The sequence below is a fragment of the Mytilus edulis genome, chromosome 10 (assembly GCF_963676685.1).
Source record: "Mytilus edulis chromosome 10, xbMytEdul2.2, whole genome shotgun sequence".
In the NCBI taxonomy this organism is placed as follows: Eukaryota; Metazoa; Mollusca; class Bivalvia; order Mytilida; family Mytilidae; genus Mytilus; species Mytilus edulis.
In genome coordinates this window covers 68,638,912-68,655,524 of record NC_092353.1, presented here as the reverse complement: position 1 = coordinate 68,655,524, position 16,613 = coordinate 68,638,912, and the positions used below count along the sequence as shown (strand labels likewise).

Below are 16,613 nucleotides of genomic sequence, written 5' to 3'. Positions count from 1 at the left end.
ACACATGCAAGTTGGACATGTACACCCTACAGTCCTTCCATTCATTGAATATACTAGACATATTGCTTATAGTATCTTAAATATGGACTTGACCACCAAAACTTAACCTTGTTCACTGATCCATGAAATGAAGACGAAGTCAAGTGAAAACTGTCTTTCGGGCACGAGGACCTTACAAGGTACGCACATACCAAACATAGTTATCCTATTAATAATAATAAAAGAGAAACTAACGTTACAAAAAAATCTTAACTTAGTTTCAAGTAGTCACTGAACCATGGAGATGAGATCAAGGACAATCGACATGTGACAGACGGAAGCTTTGTAGCATATGGCATATATATTCAAAGTATGGAGCATGCATATACTCCACCTTCTAAAATATAAAGCTTTTAAGGTCAGCTTACACCGCCGCCGCCGCCGGATCACTATCCCTATTTCGAACTTTCTGTGACAAAAGTCGCAGGCTCGACAAAAACAGTATATTGATTCTTATTATAGAGGTTAAAATTTTAAAGGCAAAAAAATAGTTAACAGTTAAAATATTAGCTGAGTAAACATAGACAATTGCATAATTTCGGTCACGTTTTCATTGTTTTCTTGCCTTAAAATAATTTCCCGTTCATCTGGTAATAATAAAGACAGATATGAGGGCCCTCATGGGGTTTTTGATTATGTGATTACTTGGCCGTTTTTTTTAATGATTATTTGATTATTAAGCCAAATATTTCATGATTATTTGATTACCTAGGACTGTATTTTTAGTTTATGATTATTTGATTACTAAAGATAAGCAAATATTTAATGATTATGTGATTATATTGGCAAAAAATTGGTGATTATGTGATTACTAGGACCCCCCTATGAGGGGCCTCAGATATGATCATTTACTCTCATGTTTTACAAAAATACAACAGAGCTAAAAGTAATGAAATATACTTACATATTCCGCTGCTGCAGACTATTTCTAATGTCGGATCCCCAAATGACAGTATCTCCAATGAACATTTAATTGGAAAAAAAATAGTTACTGTGTTTCAGATGAAAGGTTAAGTTTTAATTTTATTTCCGCCTCCTAACATGTTCCCACAAGTCGATGTTTCCGCTTGACCAGGAACTAACTCTTTTCATACAAATTGCATGCAATCATTTATTTCTTTTTTAAATTTCATTCACTAATATATTATCTTTTAAAAACTCAAGCATCATGAGAAAGGAGTAAGTTCGGTAAGGGCCATATTTGGCCCCAATTATAAAGTTCATAGTTACAAGCCAATAAAGGTGTTAAGTTGCCTTAAATACATGTGAGAAAGTTAAACAGAACTGCTTTTGTCAAAGTTTAAGTCTAAGACGTTGATTTTTACATCCCAAAAAGGTCAAGATAAGGGATTTTGGTGAAATTTGACAAAATGAGCTGGATTTCAACCAAATTAAGGACCAGGAAACATAGAGCGCAGGCGTCGACAAACTTAATATTCAAATAAGACATGTGAAATGTCTTCACAAACATTATTTTAAAAGATCTTTGTTGTCGACGTATGCGCTCTATGTTTTCTGTCCAATAATCTATTGAAATTTACCTATTTTCATTGATTTTTTCGTGAAAAATCAATACGAGTGCAACTTGTGACGTCATAATGTAACGTAGAAACGTAAAGTTTTCAACAAAATAGCTTATTTCCTATCTAGTCACTATATTAGCTTTAATTTATTGTGATATTGGTCAATACATCCGAATTTGAAATTTACGTTAAAAAAGGGGGCCATTTTAGGACCTTACTGAACATACTCCTTTCTAAGAATTGTGAACCATTTAGCTGAAAGTTTGGTTTACGCCTACCTCGACCATTGTCGAAAAGGAGCCTTCTGAAATGATTCACTCTTTTCCTGTGTGTATAAAACGATAAAGGGTAACTTTTGCAGGGTTATAATTAACTTGTAAGTAATTATGATTAATTGTCGTTTGAAATTTACATAAAGGTTTTTGACCTGGTCTTCATGTTTATTTCAAATTTAAAAACTCTAACTCATTGTCTTTAAGTGTTTCAATTAACCCTTAAAAGTGATTGCATTTTGAAAATCAATACTTATAATATTGATGCTTGTTTTAAAACCCTGTTTCATAATTTTTTGTATGTGTAGTCTCCCTGTAGAAATGAATGGACAAACTTCATTTATAAATATCAGTTTTCCAACGTTTTGAAAAGACTGTTCAATGATTTTTAAGATTAAGTTTCAATTGTTATTTCCGCCTTCCACGAGGCGAGTGTTTCCTCTTTACCAGGAATAAACTCTTTTCTCGTAAATTGAAAAATAATTCAATGTTTTCCTGTGTGTTGAAATTGATTTAAACAATTTTGATACTTATAAGTAACAATTGATTATTTTTCGAAATTTATCTACAGGTCTTTGACCTGGTTTTATCTTATATTTCAAAGTTAAAAATTTTGACTATTGTCGTTTAAAAAATCGGGTTTTTCAATCACTGGCAATCTTTAAGTGTTAATGCATTTTAAAAATCAATACTGATTATATTGATACTGGTTTTGAAAACTTGTTTCATTATCCTTCCTTTGTGTTATCTTCGTATAGAAACGAATGAAAACAAATCATTTTTAAATATCAATGTTCCTCTGTTTTGAAAAGACAGTTCAATGATTTTTTTTTCAAGTTGAAGATGAAATTTTAGCACAGGGAGCGAACATTATCATGCTATCTGTTCACAATTGTCCCAAAAAATCTTAAACTAATAAAAATAAGAAGATGTGGTATTAGTGCCAATGAGTCAGCTCTCCTTACAAGTCACAGTGAGTAAAAAGTAAACAATTATAAGTCAAAGTACTGCCTTCAACACGGAGTCTCGCTCACACCAAACAGCAAGCTATAAAGGCCCAAAATTACAAGACTTTAGTGTAAATAAAGGCAACAGTGATATACCACTGTACGAATACAAAAATTCGTTTGAGAGAAAACAAATCGGGGTTAAAAACTAAAACTGAGGTAAACGCACTAACTAAAACAATTCAATAAAGAAAACCAACGTCTATATAAAATAATAACACTCATGAACAACAACAAACGACAATCACTAAACAACAGGTTCCTGACTTAAGACAGTTGCAAACAAAGGCAGCGGGATTTAACTTTTTTAAAGCACCAACCTTCACCCTAACCTGAAATATAAGTGTAACATTACAACATAGTAATACACACTATGAATTATCAATTGATATGCATATTCAGCTGTTTAAGACATCACGTGAATTTTGTGACTTGCCATTTTGAATTATTTTTCCAATTTAAATTGCATATTTGCTGTAATAAAGTTAAATTTTCTCATTAATCTGACCCGTTTTCTAACTTTTGCAAATCAATCCTTGATATTCAAACATATTTCTACAAACAATGTTGGTCCTGACAGTTAAATATTTTATTAAATTCCGTCCCTGGAGAATCGTAAAAAATGCAATTTAAATTAAAATAAATAAAAGGCAAACTTTGCAAATCGATGTAGTATATTTTAATATATATCTGGCGAAATATTCTACTTTAAAGAGTTTAATTTTAGAGGAAATGCCGTCCAACATCGATTTAAAAAAGTGACTTTTTCGGGATTTTTAAAAATGTCGGATGATCTGAAAATTAATTTTAATCATCGTGTATTTTCATGCAGAATCTGTAACACGTGTGATTAAGCCATCAATATTGTTATGTTTTAATATGATGATGCGAAAATCCATATTTGTGCCAATGTAAACAATGTTTAAAGATCTTATTACAACATTGCAAAGATAACATTTACAATAAGTCAGTTTACACGGTTCACATAGTTATTTCCACGCTTTTGTACACTATTACAGTAAAATTTAATAAGTTTTCTACAGGTTCAGCGAAATTCAATAATCAAATTGTGTGAAAGAAATTTAGTAATATGTTAAGTAATACATTACCATAGCCGTATTTGACACAATTTTGGGGAAATTTGGATCCTCAGTGCTCTTCAACTTTGTACTTGTTTGGCTGTATAACTAATTTAATCTCAGCGTCACTGATGAGTCAAGATTATGTAGACGAAAAGTGCGTCTCACGTATTAAATTATTATCTTGGTACCTTTGATAACTATTTACACCACTGGATCGATGCCACTGCTGGTCGACATTTCGTTCCCGAGGGTATCACTAGCCCAGTAGTTAGCACTTCGGTGTTGACATGAATATCAATTATATGGTCATTTTTATAAATTTCCTGTAACAAAACTTTGAATTTTACGAAAAAATAAGGAAGTTCTTATCTCAGGAATAGATTACCTTAGCCGTATTTGGAAGAGCATTTTGGAATTTTGATTCCTCAATGCTCTTCAACTTTGTACTTGTTTGGCTTTATAACTATTTTGATCTGAGCGTCACTGGTGAGTCTTATGTAGATTAAACGCGCGTCTGGCGTATTAAATTATAATCCTGGTACACACGGACATAACAAACGAGTTTGGATATATAAGCACCGTGTAGTGGCGCAGGAACATATATATTGTTAGATATACTGTTCTAAGGATGGAGCCAAAGAAAAACAGCCGTCTTTGAAAGGAAAATTGACAATAGGGAATTAAAAGTCTTCTCATAAGTCGTACATAGTATGAAGTTTCCCTTTAGAAATTGATTCGATTCAAGTAGTGAAAACGACGAAATGATAAAGGTACTCACGTACATTTAACTTGGAACACTCCAAAGATCTTATGTAATTTTCCAACAACTTTATCTGATGGATTTTTATTGATTTCGCGGTCTGTTAACGCGATCACGCTTTTCAATCTCCAAGCAAAGGAATTTCAGTGACTATATGCGTGTTACGGAGGGAGGGGATTGAAGGATTGGCAATATTTATAGCTTTCAACCACACGAGTATAGATAACCACAAAATATCAAAACTCACTTTTGATAACACTATTTTTAATCATTAGAGTAGCATTGATTTATAAATCCAAGCTATTGCACTACAAGTATATAAACATTCACATATAACTGAACTCTTTTATCATCATAATAAAACAATAAACAACAAACACAATATACATGTATATAGAAGTTAAAATATGCATTCTCTATCCAAGGAGCCTTTGTCTTGCAATCATATTCTGCAATGCACCAAACTATTTCAGCTGTGTGTACCTAATATGGGTATATATTCTGCTTATATATTATATTATGCAAAACATGTGTATAACTTAATATTTATATGTTCCTGTGCAAATATTTTTTCTTATATTTAAAACAAAAAAACATTCACCTTTAAGTCGTAGTGAATGTTTATTACAGAATCGCTATATCTCTTTTTAATTCCGTGGTGATCCTTAGAACATGACGTAACTTTGAAATTAAAAAAAACAAGGACATAGCCTGAACAAAATTAATGAACCTTACTACAGATCTAAGATGGCTATGGCCAGGACTAAAGACATGTATCCATACTGGTCTTTACTTGTTGATGTGATCCAACTTATTACATTAAGAAAAAAGAAGCCGAAGGTACCACGGGGACATTCAAAACTCACAAGTCGAATACTAACTGTAAATGTTATTGTAAAGATAACGAAACACAAAAACAAGTCAACAAAACACTTCATAAAGAACTTAAAGGGAAATTCCGCGATTTTTTACTTATCATCTAATTATGTTCATCTTAACATAAAAAACACATTTGCAAAGTTTTAAATTTATATTCCTTCTAATAACGGAGAAAATCAAGTATTTATAACTTTTTTGGTTAAATTCTCGAGTGGGTCGTGACGTTTTAGCCCGATTTGTTGAATTCTGGGAAAAAATAAAATCTGTTTAACTGTTATAGCTTATCGACAATATACGTAATTAAAAGCGCACAGCTGACGAATGGTCGTAGTTATTTACCACAATATAAGAATGAACGAAAATGAATATGCATATACCGTTTTGTATTCATTGAATTAAACTCCTATAGAATTGTCTCTAGTAAATGTTTTCGAATAAATTTCATTAATTATTGTTGAGATTTTTTTCATAAAATGTTTATTGAACATTTTTACTGATATTGAACTGAAAATATTTCAGTTCTATTTACCGTTATTGTTTTGATAATCATTTCAATGCAACTAATGTGTGAGCAGAGTGTGTATATTATTTTGTAAAGGTCACTGTATATTTCTGGGCTTGAGGTCAATTCGTTTACCTTGTAGCTATTTAGCCGCAGGTGTGAGTTCAAGCGTACACAGGTATGAATGTTGTTATTTGGAAAGGATAAACAGAAAGGTTTAGAAAGAGTATGCTGTATTTAATACACTAAGATTTAATACACGATGAGAATAAAGATACAATAATTAAATTGTGTAAATTAATTGAAAATAAAATTCAGATTCATAATTCCGAAAGTGTATAAAAATAAAAGGAAACAATTTTGGATTACTTTCTTAGCGGTAATTGGCGTAAAGATTCAAATATGAAGTAAAAAATAGTAGTTTTAATCTTTAATAAAAACTAAATGCAATATTTCCCAATTTGATATACCATTGCACATCTGTTTGATATCATTGACTTTATCGGAATTTCTTAACTTGTATTCAAATCTGGCTGTGTTTAATGCTCATAAAACTATCGCAATTTTAAAGTTTTTAATTGAAAAAAAATACAACATACAACATGCATGATTTTTTTTAGTTTCTTTTTAACATTTCATTCTTACATAATTAAATTCATTTGACAATCATTTACACGAACTTTTTGTGAAAAGAATACCAATGATCTAAGCTAAGGCATTATTTTTTTTGAGGATTTTTGTACATTTTTTTTTTTAGATTCTATGATAATATTTGTGCAATGTTGAACATGATAGCCGTCATTAATCCAAATAAGTAATAAAGTAGTTGTAATGAAACTTATATTTTAGTCATGCATAACTGATATTGACGAATTTAGAATAGTTCGTCCATACATTGTTGTTCTTGAAACAATCATTATTAGTATACATGTAAGTTTCCTGACGTATAAGCGCCATTGAGGATGAGCTCTAGAGAAAGCAGACTAGTAGCGTTTTGTTAGTTTGTTTGTTGGGAAAGGAGAGGAAATGCAACCACTTGTACAGATAAACGACAGAATTACCATACAAGCATTTATAGTCAACACAACCAGAAACAGTTCCCATCGTTGGACGGGGAATATAAAGGCTTCCAAGAATGAACAAGTGACATGTCTAACTCTGAAGTTAGAAAACGGACTATCGACATCGACCGCTTGTTCTTGATATTTGAAACTGCATGCATATATACGTATACGTTTATGATAGTGATGAGTTCTTGCGTCTGACAAAAACTAAATTCCTTCATGGTTATATCTTGCCATACGTTTATATTGGTTTGTAAGGTGATTACTCAAAATCGTTATTTGAAGATGTAGGGAAGCTCTGAAGGTACATTACTCCCATTTTGTTTGGGTGTGAACCATCGATGTTTACAGCAATATCAAAGAATAAGATGATGATGGTAGAAAGAACTATGGGCGTCATGTGGCAAATATTACATGCATATCGGACCATGAGTTGTCAATCTGTATGAAAAGATTTCCAATACAACCATATTATTGAGAAGGAATGTTTACATGCTATACTCTCGTACTAGTATTACAGGGTTCTTGTGGCGTCCACCTTAGACACACATCTTTTTAAAGATGTTTAAAAAAAAAAGACAGAACCAATTTAATGTCATATTTCCCTTGAATACCAAGAAAGAAAATAAATCCCGAAATTAATTTGAAACTTTGATACTCAATAGTTTCCCAGCAAAATATTCACATCCCTTGGGTATAATTAGTGTTCGTCCAGTGGCATATATAACAATTGTGATGACGAATTCCTTCCTTTGTTCGAGAACAATCTTATTGAAATATAAATCTGTGATTTTACTATGTCCACAACTTCGATGAACCAAAGCAAATTATACATTGACCTGTATTTAAATCAAATTGGTTCTCTTCTTCTTCTTCTTCTTCTTCTTCTGGTATACAATAGTCTATCGACATTCGATGATTACATACTGTTGGCATACGTGGACTAGTCTATTTACAAAACTTTTACCCCAATTTATTCAAAAGATATGTTTTTTTCTTATGTTCAATGTATACATGTATATATTTTAAATTGCGCTATAGTTCCGTAACTTTCTACCCAGTCGTATAAACGAATCGTCGACAAGTGCGTACATTTTTTAAAATCAATATTTCTGGTATGTTCCAATCTGTCCTTCACTATTGACAATGAGTATATATTATTTACATTTCCCCAAATTCACCCTTGGAAAAAATATTTAAATAGATTTTAATTTCATCAAATCTTATTTTTTGGGTATTATTTATTTTTTTATGAATAATATTCTTTACACCAGAAATGTTATTTGTAAACAAGCGTATGAGTTTAGTAATGACAAGTAAGACAGAGTTGTATATTATACATCTGATAGTTCAAAATGGAAAGTTATAAGTTATCCGCCGTGTACACTGATCAATACCTGCAGAGGTGAAACGATGCATGAACTTGCAAGCCCGACAGGAAATCGCTTGAATACCTGGACGTGTCACCTCACACCCCTCACAATACCTTTGGAAGTAATACCTTTAGCCATGCTGGTGATCAGATGAGGGAAGATCAGAATTTATTTGAAAAAAGTTTATTACTTTAAAGAATTATGAACAAATTAGATTTTCGAAAACAATTTTCACGGAACACTTATTTATGATTTCAACTTTGACTTTTTGCCTAATTCCAATATCAACAGTTTAAAAACAACAGACCATGGTAATTTAAAAAAAATAAGAATATTTTCCGTATCAAGTTAGTTAGTCGGATAAAACAACCGTACGATTGACAAGATGTCGACACGCAATTACGACTACATCGGTTACTGTAGTTTTGTTCCTTTGTGGTTTATAAACATATCGTTGTTATTAATCGGGGAAAGAAGACAAAATGGCCGAACGCAGAGAATTGATACTCTAAATTTAAAACCGATGGTGATCGCTTATCTAGCGGAATAAAACTTTAATAACTATGAATTTGAGCATTTTTATACTGAATGAACATAATATCAATTTTTGATTTTTTTGCGAAGTTTCCCTTTAACTTAGAAATACAAACCAAACAAAATCTCACGCATGCCGGAACGTAATCAATTCATGTTCAACTCATGCTTATTTACTTTTATAAGACCATAATCCAGCGACGTCATTAACGAAGAAAAATGCGGGCTTGTGGACAACCATAGAGAAATTTGAATGTATATACATTCTAGGATTGAAATTAAGTATTAAATATTTCGGCCTCACGCGCGTTTCGTAAACAACTCATGATTCCATCCTTAAAACTCTGGAAGAGATGGGTTTAACTTTATCTCATGAAACCATTGGTTCGACAGTTAGCTTGTAAGAAGCAACACTCTAACAAGGAAATGATGATAGGAAACGCAAGACCTAGAATATATTATCAAATTGGTGATGTATAGTTCATTTGCAAACACTGCAATAATTTCAATACTTTAAGGAAAACTCCGCAAAAAAATGAAAAAAAATGATATTTTGTTCTTGAAGCATAAAAAACCACATGTTCATCAAAAAAAAGTTTTAATCTTTATGTAAAGAGAGCAAAATCGATTTTTGAAATTAATTATAAGTTCTTGGAAATCGCCATCTTGTCGGCATGTCGGATATAAAAAGTCACGTGACTTATGGTGATATCTATAGACCAAAAAGAACAAACAAAATCGGGGATTTACCGACCGTGCGTTATCATCAATCAATCGGGTATTGCCGTAGACGTCACACAGTGTAAAAATGTCTTGTCATGTGTAGGGTTGTTCTGTCAAACATGGTTGTGACAAAAGTGTACATAGTTTTCCCGATCCCCCAAAAAAAGAAAGACATGGTTGTGCAACCTTAAACTAATAGCAAAAAGTTTCATCTAAAACTAGCTTTAGTTGGTGTGTGAAGACCATTTTGAACAACCTTCTTTCGGGGGAGATTGGTAATAATATTCTTTAAATAACAAAATAACCTAGCAGTGCTGATAGCTATAGTTATCAAATCCCTTATATGATAAGATCTCGTTGATTAAAAAAATATATAGATTTGATGAGGAAGAAAAGTTTCAATTATAAGAAAGACAAATGCAGTGTTCTTGTAACAATCAATGATATACAAAAGATTCATTAGTATGCCTCTTTTCAGTTTGTTTAAGATTTATGAGTTTGACTGTCCCTTTGGTATCTTTCGTCCCTCTTTTAGTTAAAGTACATTGTTTTATTTCAAGAATAGTTCCGTATATAGACAAGGTAATTTTTCAAATTAATAAAGTTATACTAATATAAGTAACATTTTTAAATTATGTTATTCATCGGCTATTGACAAGGAGCGAAGTTAGGAAGAACTTTAGCTTGGACATAATATGTTGATATACAAATGTAATATAGTATTCCCACTGGCAGGTTATAGAAATGTTAATATCGAAATATCGGACGTTTCAATTTAATTATTAAAAGTGTTGTTTTTTTTAACTAATCTTCAAATGATATCAAACTGATCCGGAATCAATTCAGAACGGTCATTTATAAAGACACTTTACAGTAAAATGTGTGACCCTATCTGGTATATTCGGTGAAAAATGTATAGCTTTTGTTTTGTTTTTAAATTTTATTTCGTTATCTTATTAAATATATATAATGGCTTCCTCCCGAATTGACAAAAGGTATGTCAGAATTATTGTTAGATGTAAAAGAGGGACGAAAGATACCAAAGGGACAGTCAAACTCACAAATCCAAAACAAACTGACAACGCCATGGCCAAAAATGAAAAAGACAAACAGACAAACAACGTTAACAGCACACATGACACAACATAGAAAACCAAAGAATAACCAACACGAACCCCACCAAAAACTAGGGGTGATCTCAAGTGCTCCGGAATGGTAAGCAGATCATGCTCCACATATGGCACCCGTCGTGTTGCCTATGTGATAACAAATCCAGTAAATAGTCTAATTCGGTACTTTACATTCATGAAATTCAGAGTGACAAATTCAGTTAGGTATTCCAAGGACGTATATTCGATACATTTCCCTGTGTATTCCAGTGACATCCTGTCGACTAAAATTCGTATTACACAATTAAACAATACAGGTTCATGCATAGTCTCTTTATTGATGTACCCGGTGTGCACAGGTAACATTTATTGAACCACATATTTGTGTATGATAAAAAGTTTAAAAAATTTATAAACATGATCTTTGAAATTTTAGACAAATATATACTGTTTTGTCATGATAGTGGACCCTTTTTGCGAGAAAAAAAATCTTCATGCAAATATAAGCTTTTTTCGGCTGACAAAGATGCAGATATAAAGTAATGCAACACTTATAGTCACTATCAATATTGATTTATTGAAGATAAGAGAATCCCTTCTATGTCTGACCGTTTACTATGGTAGCCGGATGCGGCCATTTCACCTATTCATGTTTTCGCGTTTTCTCCTCCTACTTTTCCAACGCGAAATCGAGAAAGCGAAATCGAGAAATTGAGAAATCGGGAAATCGGGAAATCGAGAAATAGGGAAATCGAGAAATAGGGAAATCGAAAAATCGGGAAATCGAGAAATCGAGAAATTGAGAAATCGAGAAATCGAGAAATAGGGAAATCGAGAAATCGGGAAATCGAGAAATCGAAAAATCGAGAAATAGGGAAATCGAGAAATAGGGAAATCGAGAAATCGAGAAATCTAAAACGAGAAAACACGAAATCGAAGACGCGAAAACGCAAAATGAATTTCTCGATTTCGCGTTTTCGCTTTCTCGAATTCCAGATTTCCCACAATTCCCGATTTCTCGACTTCTCAATTTCCCGATTTCCTGATTTCCCGATTTCTTAATTTCTCGATTTCTCGTTTTCTCAATTTCACGTTGGAAAAGTGAGAGGAGAAAACGCGAAAACACGAAAAGGGTAAATGGCCGCATCCGGCCACCATAGTTTACCTATGTCTAATGTCCCTATCTTTATAAGGATTAGGATGACACGATAATTGGTCATTGTATTAATATTAAGAAAAAATATAGAGAATCATCGACGAAAAAGGGAAATAGTTATTGCAATGGAGCGGAGATATAAAGAAAAGCACATTGGACAACAAATGTTTGCATGACAAAGTTATTGCTTGCTTTGATATTTTTAGTTATACAAAATCACACATCGTGTTTCTAATTGATATTCACGTGCACTTACTTTATGTCTGCATAGCATGGTTATAACTTAAATATAATTAAGTTTTCCATTTGTTATATCGTAATGTTGCTGTGTTTCTTTATTAAGGATTGTGTAAACTGTATAAAAAAAATTCATACCCGTTTAGTAATTGCCTATATACGTTTGATTATTGTTACATTTTAGATATATACATATATAGAGAGAGAACCTTTCATACATCTTAAAGTAAAAGATATGTGTCGGAGTCAAACGACATAAGAACCCTTTAATACTAGCTACTCAATATGGTTGTATTGGAACACAGATTGACAACTCATGGTCCGGCATCGTGGAATATTTGCCACATGACGCTCATATTTCTTTCTACCATCATCATTTTATGCATTAAATATTGCTGTAAACATCGATGTTTTAACACCCAAACAAAATGGGAGTAGTATATACCTTCAGAGCTTCTCCGTGGTATATACTTGTGAAATATATAGACGAAATTCGGTATTGGTATGAATTTACATCTCACAAAAAAGATTTGAATTACTATTTTGAGAGAACACTCACCAAACCAAAACGAACGTATGGCAAGATATAACCATGCAGGCATTTAGTTTTCGTCAGACATTAGATAAATAATCACTCTCAAAAACGTATATATGCATGCAGTTTCAAATATCAAGAACAATTAGTGGTCGATGTCTATATATAGGTCACTGTTAAGTTCGTTTACTAACTGTTTGGAGTCAGACATGTCACTTGTACATTCTTGGAAGCCTTCATGTACCCCATTCGACGATGGGAACTCTTCTCTGATAGTGTTGACAACATAAGCTTATATGGTAATTCTGTTTATCTGTATACAAGTGGTTGACCTCATCTGTCCCAACAATCAAATTAACGAAACGCTACTAGTCTGCTTTGTCTGGTAGAAAGGAACTCTGGAGCTCATCCTCAATGGCACTTATACGTCAGGAAACTTACAAGTATACAAGTAAAGATTGCTTTAAGAAGAACGAGGTTGGGACGAAATTTTCTATATAAAATCGTCAATATCAGTTTTACATTACTAAGATATTCCTTTTATTGCAACTACTGTACTACTAATTTGGATTATTGATCGCAGTCCTGTTCAGCATTGAACACAATTATCATGCATAGAATATATAAAAAAAAACGTGAAAAAAAAATCCTCAAACAAAATAATGTATTAGATTAGATTTATAACATATGTATATCCATTAATTAAATAACCGATAATTGGCATTCTTTTCACAAATAATTTAGTTAGTGATTGTCAGATGAATTTAAATAAGTAAGAACCAAATGTTAAAAAAAAATTTAAAAAATCCTGCATGTTGCACTGTTGTATTTTTTTCAATTAAAAAATTTTGAATTGCGAAAGATTTGCAACTCTTAGCATTTAAACTCGCCAGATTTATATACAAGTTAAAGAATTCCGAAAAAGTAAAACAGATGTGCAATAATTTTTATTTTGAAAATGCAACATTCAATGTTTCAGGTTAAAAGTACTGTTCTTAAACTTAATATTTTGATTTTATGCTAATTGCGTAGAATGTAATCGGAAATTGTTCCATTTTAATGTTGTAATGCATACACTTCCGAAATTTATTTTCAATACATTTATACAATTAAATTATTGTTTCTCTATTGTCATCGGTGTATTCAACTCGCTATACCCTTTCTGTAAATCCATTCGAAATGACAACATTCACAGCTGTGTACGCTTGAATTCACACCTGTGAACACCTAAGGATTAATTGCTGCAAGGTAAAATTCACACCATTTCTCCTCAAATCGAGAAATATACAATGACTTTACAAAATAATATACACACTCTGTTCACACATATTTTTCATTGAAATGGTTATCAAATTTATAACGGTAAATAAAACGTAAAATATTTTCATTTCAAGATCAGTAAAAATTATGTATTTGTTAACAAATGTTATCTATGCGAACGTGGATGATAATGTTTGTAGTGTGTGTACGAGCAGTCCGGAATGCAGTTCGATAAAATTGCTCCCCTTGTTTATTTCGCTCTCCTGTCAAATCATGTAATTTCGCTACCTCCAATGGTAGACGCTACAACGATGGGTGTCGTCAAAAAAGGTACGATTAAAGGAATCAGCTAGGAATTAGACGATCACCATTGGTATAGGTGAGTTGTTTAATAGTTGTTGCTTTGTGCTAAATGCATGTTTTGGATTAATTGATAATCAGAAATAGCTGAAAAGGAAAGAAACGTGTTGCTACGTGAACCCGGAAAGGCCGGGACGAATTTAAAAAAAAAATCTAGAGACGATCGATCTGAGTGTGCCACCTACACATTCAAACGTGTACACAAGCACAATATTCCCTATCTATGTAATGTGTTTTCATAATTATGTGATATAGAGCAAAAAAAGGTAGTAGTTTTTTGTGTCTTGTTGTTAAGCATATCTAGGGGAGATAATGTTATTTTTCACGGTGTGTTTGATAGGTTTGTTACATTGTAACATTATAAAATACACACTCAGAAAGTGGATTAAAATAGCCTCCCACGCTAAATTAACTGAATTTCAATTATTCTATTTACCGTAATGCTATTATATAAACTTCGGAGGTTCATATCACTTATATTCAACGTTTTTATATCGGATTTTTTTTTACTATTGATGTTGAACGGTTCATAGTAAAAAAAATTCCGATAAAACCGTTGAATGTAAATGATATGAACCTCAGAAGTGTTATATATTGTCCTTTAATATAAGACCGGAGGTTCATATCATTTACATTCAACATTTTTTATCGAATTTTTGTTATTAACTATCAACGGTTCAACATTGGTAGTTAAAAAAAATACGATAAAAATTAACGGTTCAACATTGATAGTAAAAAACAATCCGATATAAAACATGTTGAATCTTAAATATTTGAAACTCTGAAGCCTTACATTATAGGACTATCGTTTATTAGTTCTTTATCCTAACTAAATGGTTTTTTTGTGGTGTATATTACAAAAAAGGGGGAGGGGCTTTTAACACCAAAATACCTTAACAATCCTACAATATTTGTTTACAGAATGAGAATTGAATTCCGATCCGTTTGTACGGGGAACATGTGGTTGCAACCCCCTCTTTAATTGCCTGTTCGATTTTTTTTTTTTGCAGTGTCGAAAAGGGAGATAGACGGCAGTTTTATCAAGAAGTTATGTACGTTCTGCTATACATTTGACAGTCGGTAGTTATTATGAAGTACACATGTCGACCAGAGTCATGGAACAGAGAGGAGAGGTTTTAAAGTACCAGATGCTTATCTGAGATTCCAATTTGAACTAAAGAAAGCAATATATAAAGATATGTAGGAGAAATAATCTATATGAATAAAGTTATGTCACAAAAGGAACTTGTTTTTTTATGTACAGAATTTGTCAAACGTCTCCATAACAGAAGAGATGTGAATGCATCCTTCATAGTCTTGTAATACTAATGGTAAATTATAATTTATATAATTTCTGAGATGATATAGCAGTGCTATTGGTTTTCCCTTTCTCTTTCTTCAAAGAACTTGATCATCTGAACTCTTTCTTTTTATGCCCCACCTACGATAGTAGAGGGGCATTATGTTTTCTGGTCTGTGGCTCCATTCGTCTGTGCGTCCGTCCGTTCAGGTTAAAGTTTTTGGTCAAGGTAGTTTTTGATGAAGCTGAAGTCCAATCAACTTGAAACTTAGTAGACTTGTTGCTTATGATATGATCTTTCTAATTTTAAAGCCAAATTAGACTTTTGACCCCAATTTCACGGTCCACTGAACATAGAAAATGAAAGTGGGAGTTTCAGGTTAAAGTTTTTGGTGAAGCTGAAGTCCAATCAACTTGAAACTTAGTACATATGTTCCCTATAGTATAATCTTTCTAATTTTAATACCAAATTAGATTATTACCCATTCCACGGTCCATGGAACATGGAAAAGGATAGTGCGAGTGGGGCATCCGTGTACTTTGGACACATTCTTGGTTTGGTTTTTTTAAATTGGAGCCCTGTTCAAGAAAAGTTAAAAGATTATGTTTAATTTTCGTTATCTTTTAGAATCTTCTTTTTTTTTCTTTTTTTTTTTAAAATAAAACAGGTTGTAAATTCTACATAATATGCCAGTCAACCGCAAATGTTAACACCCAAAAAAGGTCTTTAGTATATTCATTTTTCAACTTACAAAATATGCCAAAGGTTTAAGCATCCCAAACATTACTCTTGTACAAAACTGTAACAGATTATCAAAGACTGTCTAGTAAGTACAATTTTAACCCAAGTCGCTGCTCTTGTATAAGCACCGTCTTAGCAACGACTTGGTTGATTGTA

At 32.2% G+C, this 16,613-nt stretch overlaps 1 long non-coding RNA gene across 1 annotated transcript; it reads left to right on the top strand.

Annotated features, from left to right (window-relative positions):
- The first annotated feature begins 14,296 nt into the window (after positions 1-14,296).
- Positions 14,297-15,656, top strand: LOC139492530 (uncharacterized). The gene is made up of 2 exons (XR_011656881.1): positions 14,297-14,434; positions 15,426-15,656. It is a non-coding gene; the product is annotated as an uncharacterized lncRNA (long non-coding RNA).
- Positions 15,657-16,613: the final 957 nt, after the last annotated feature.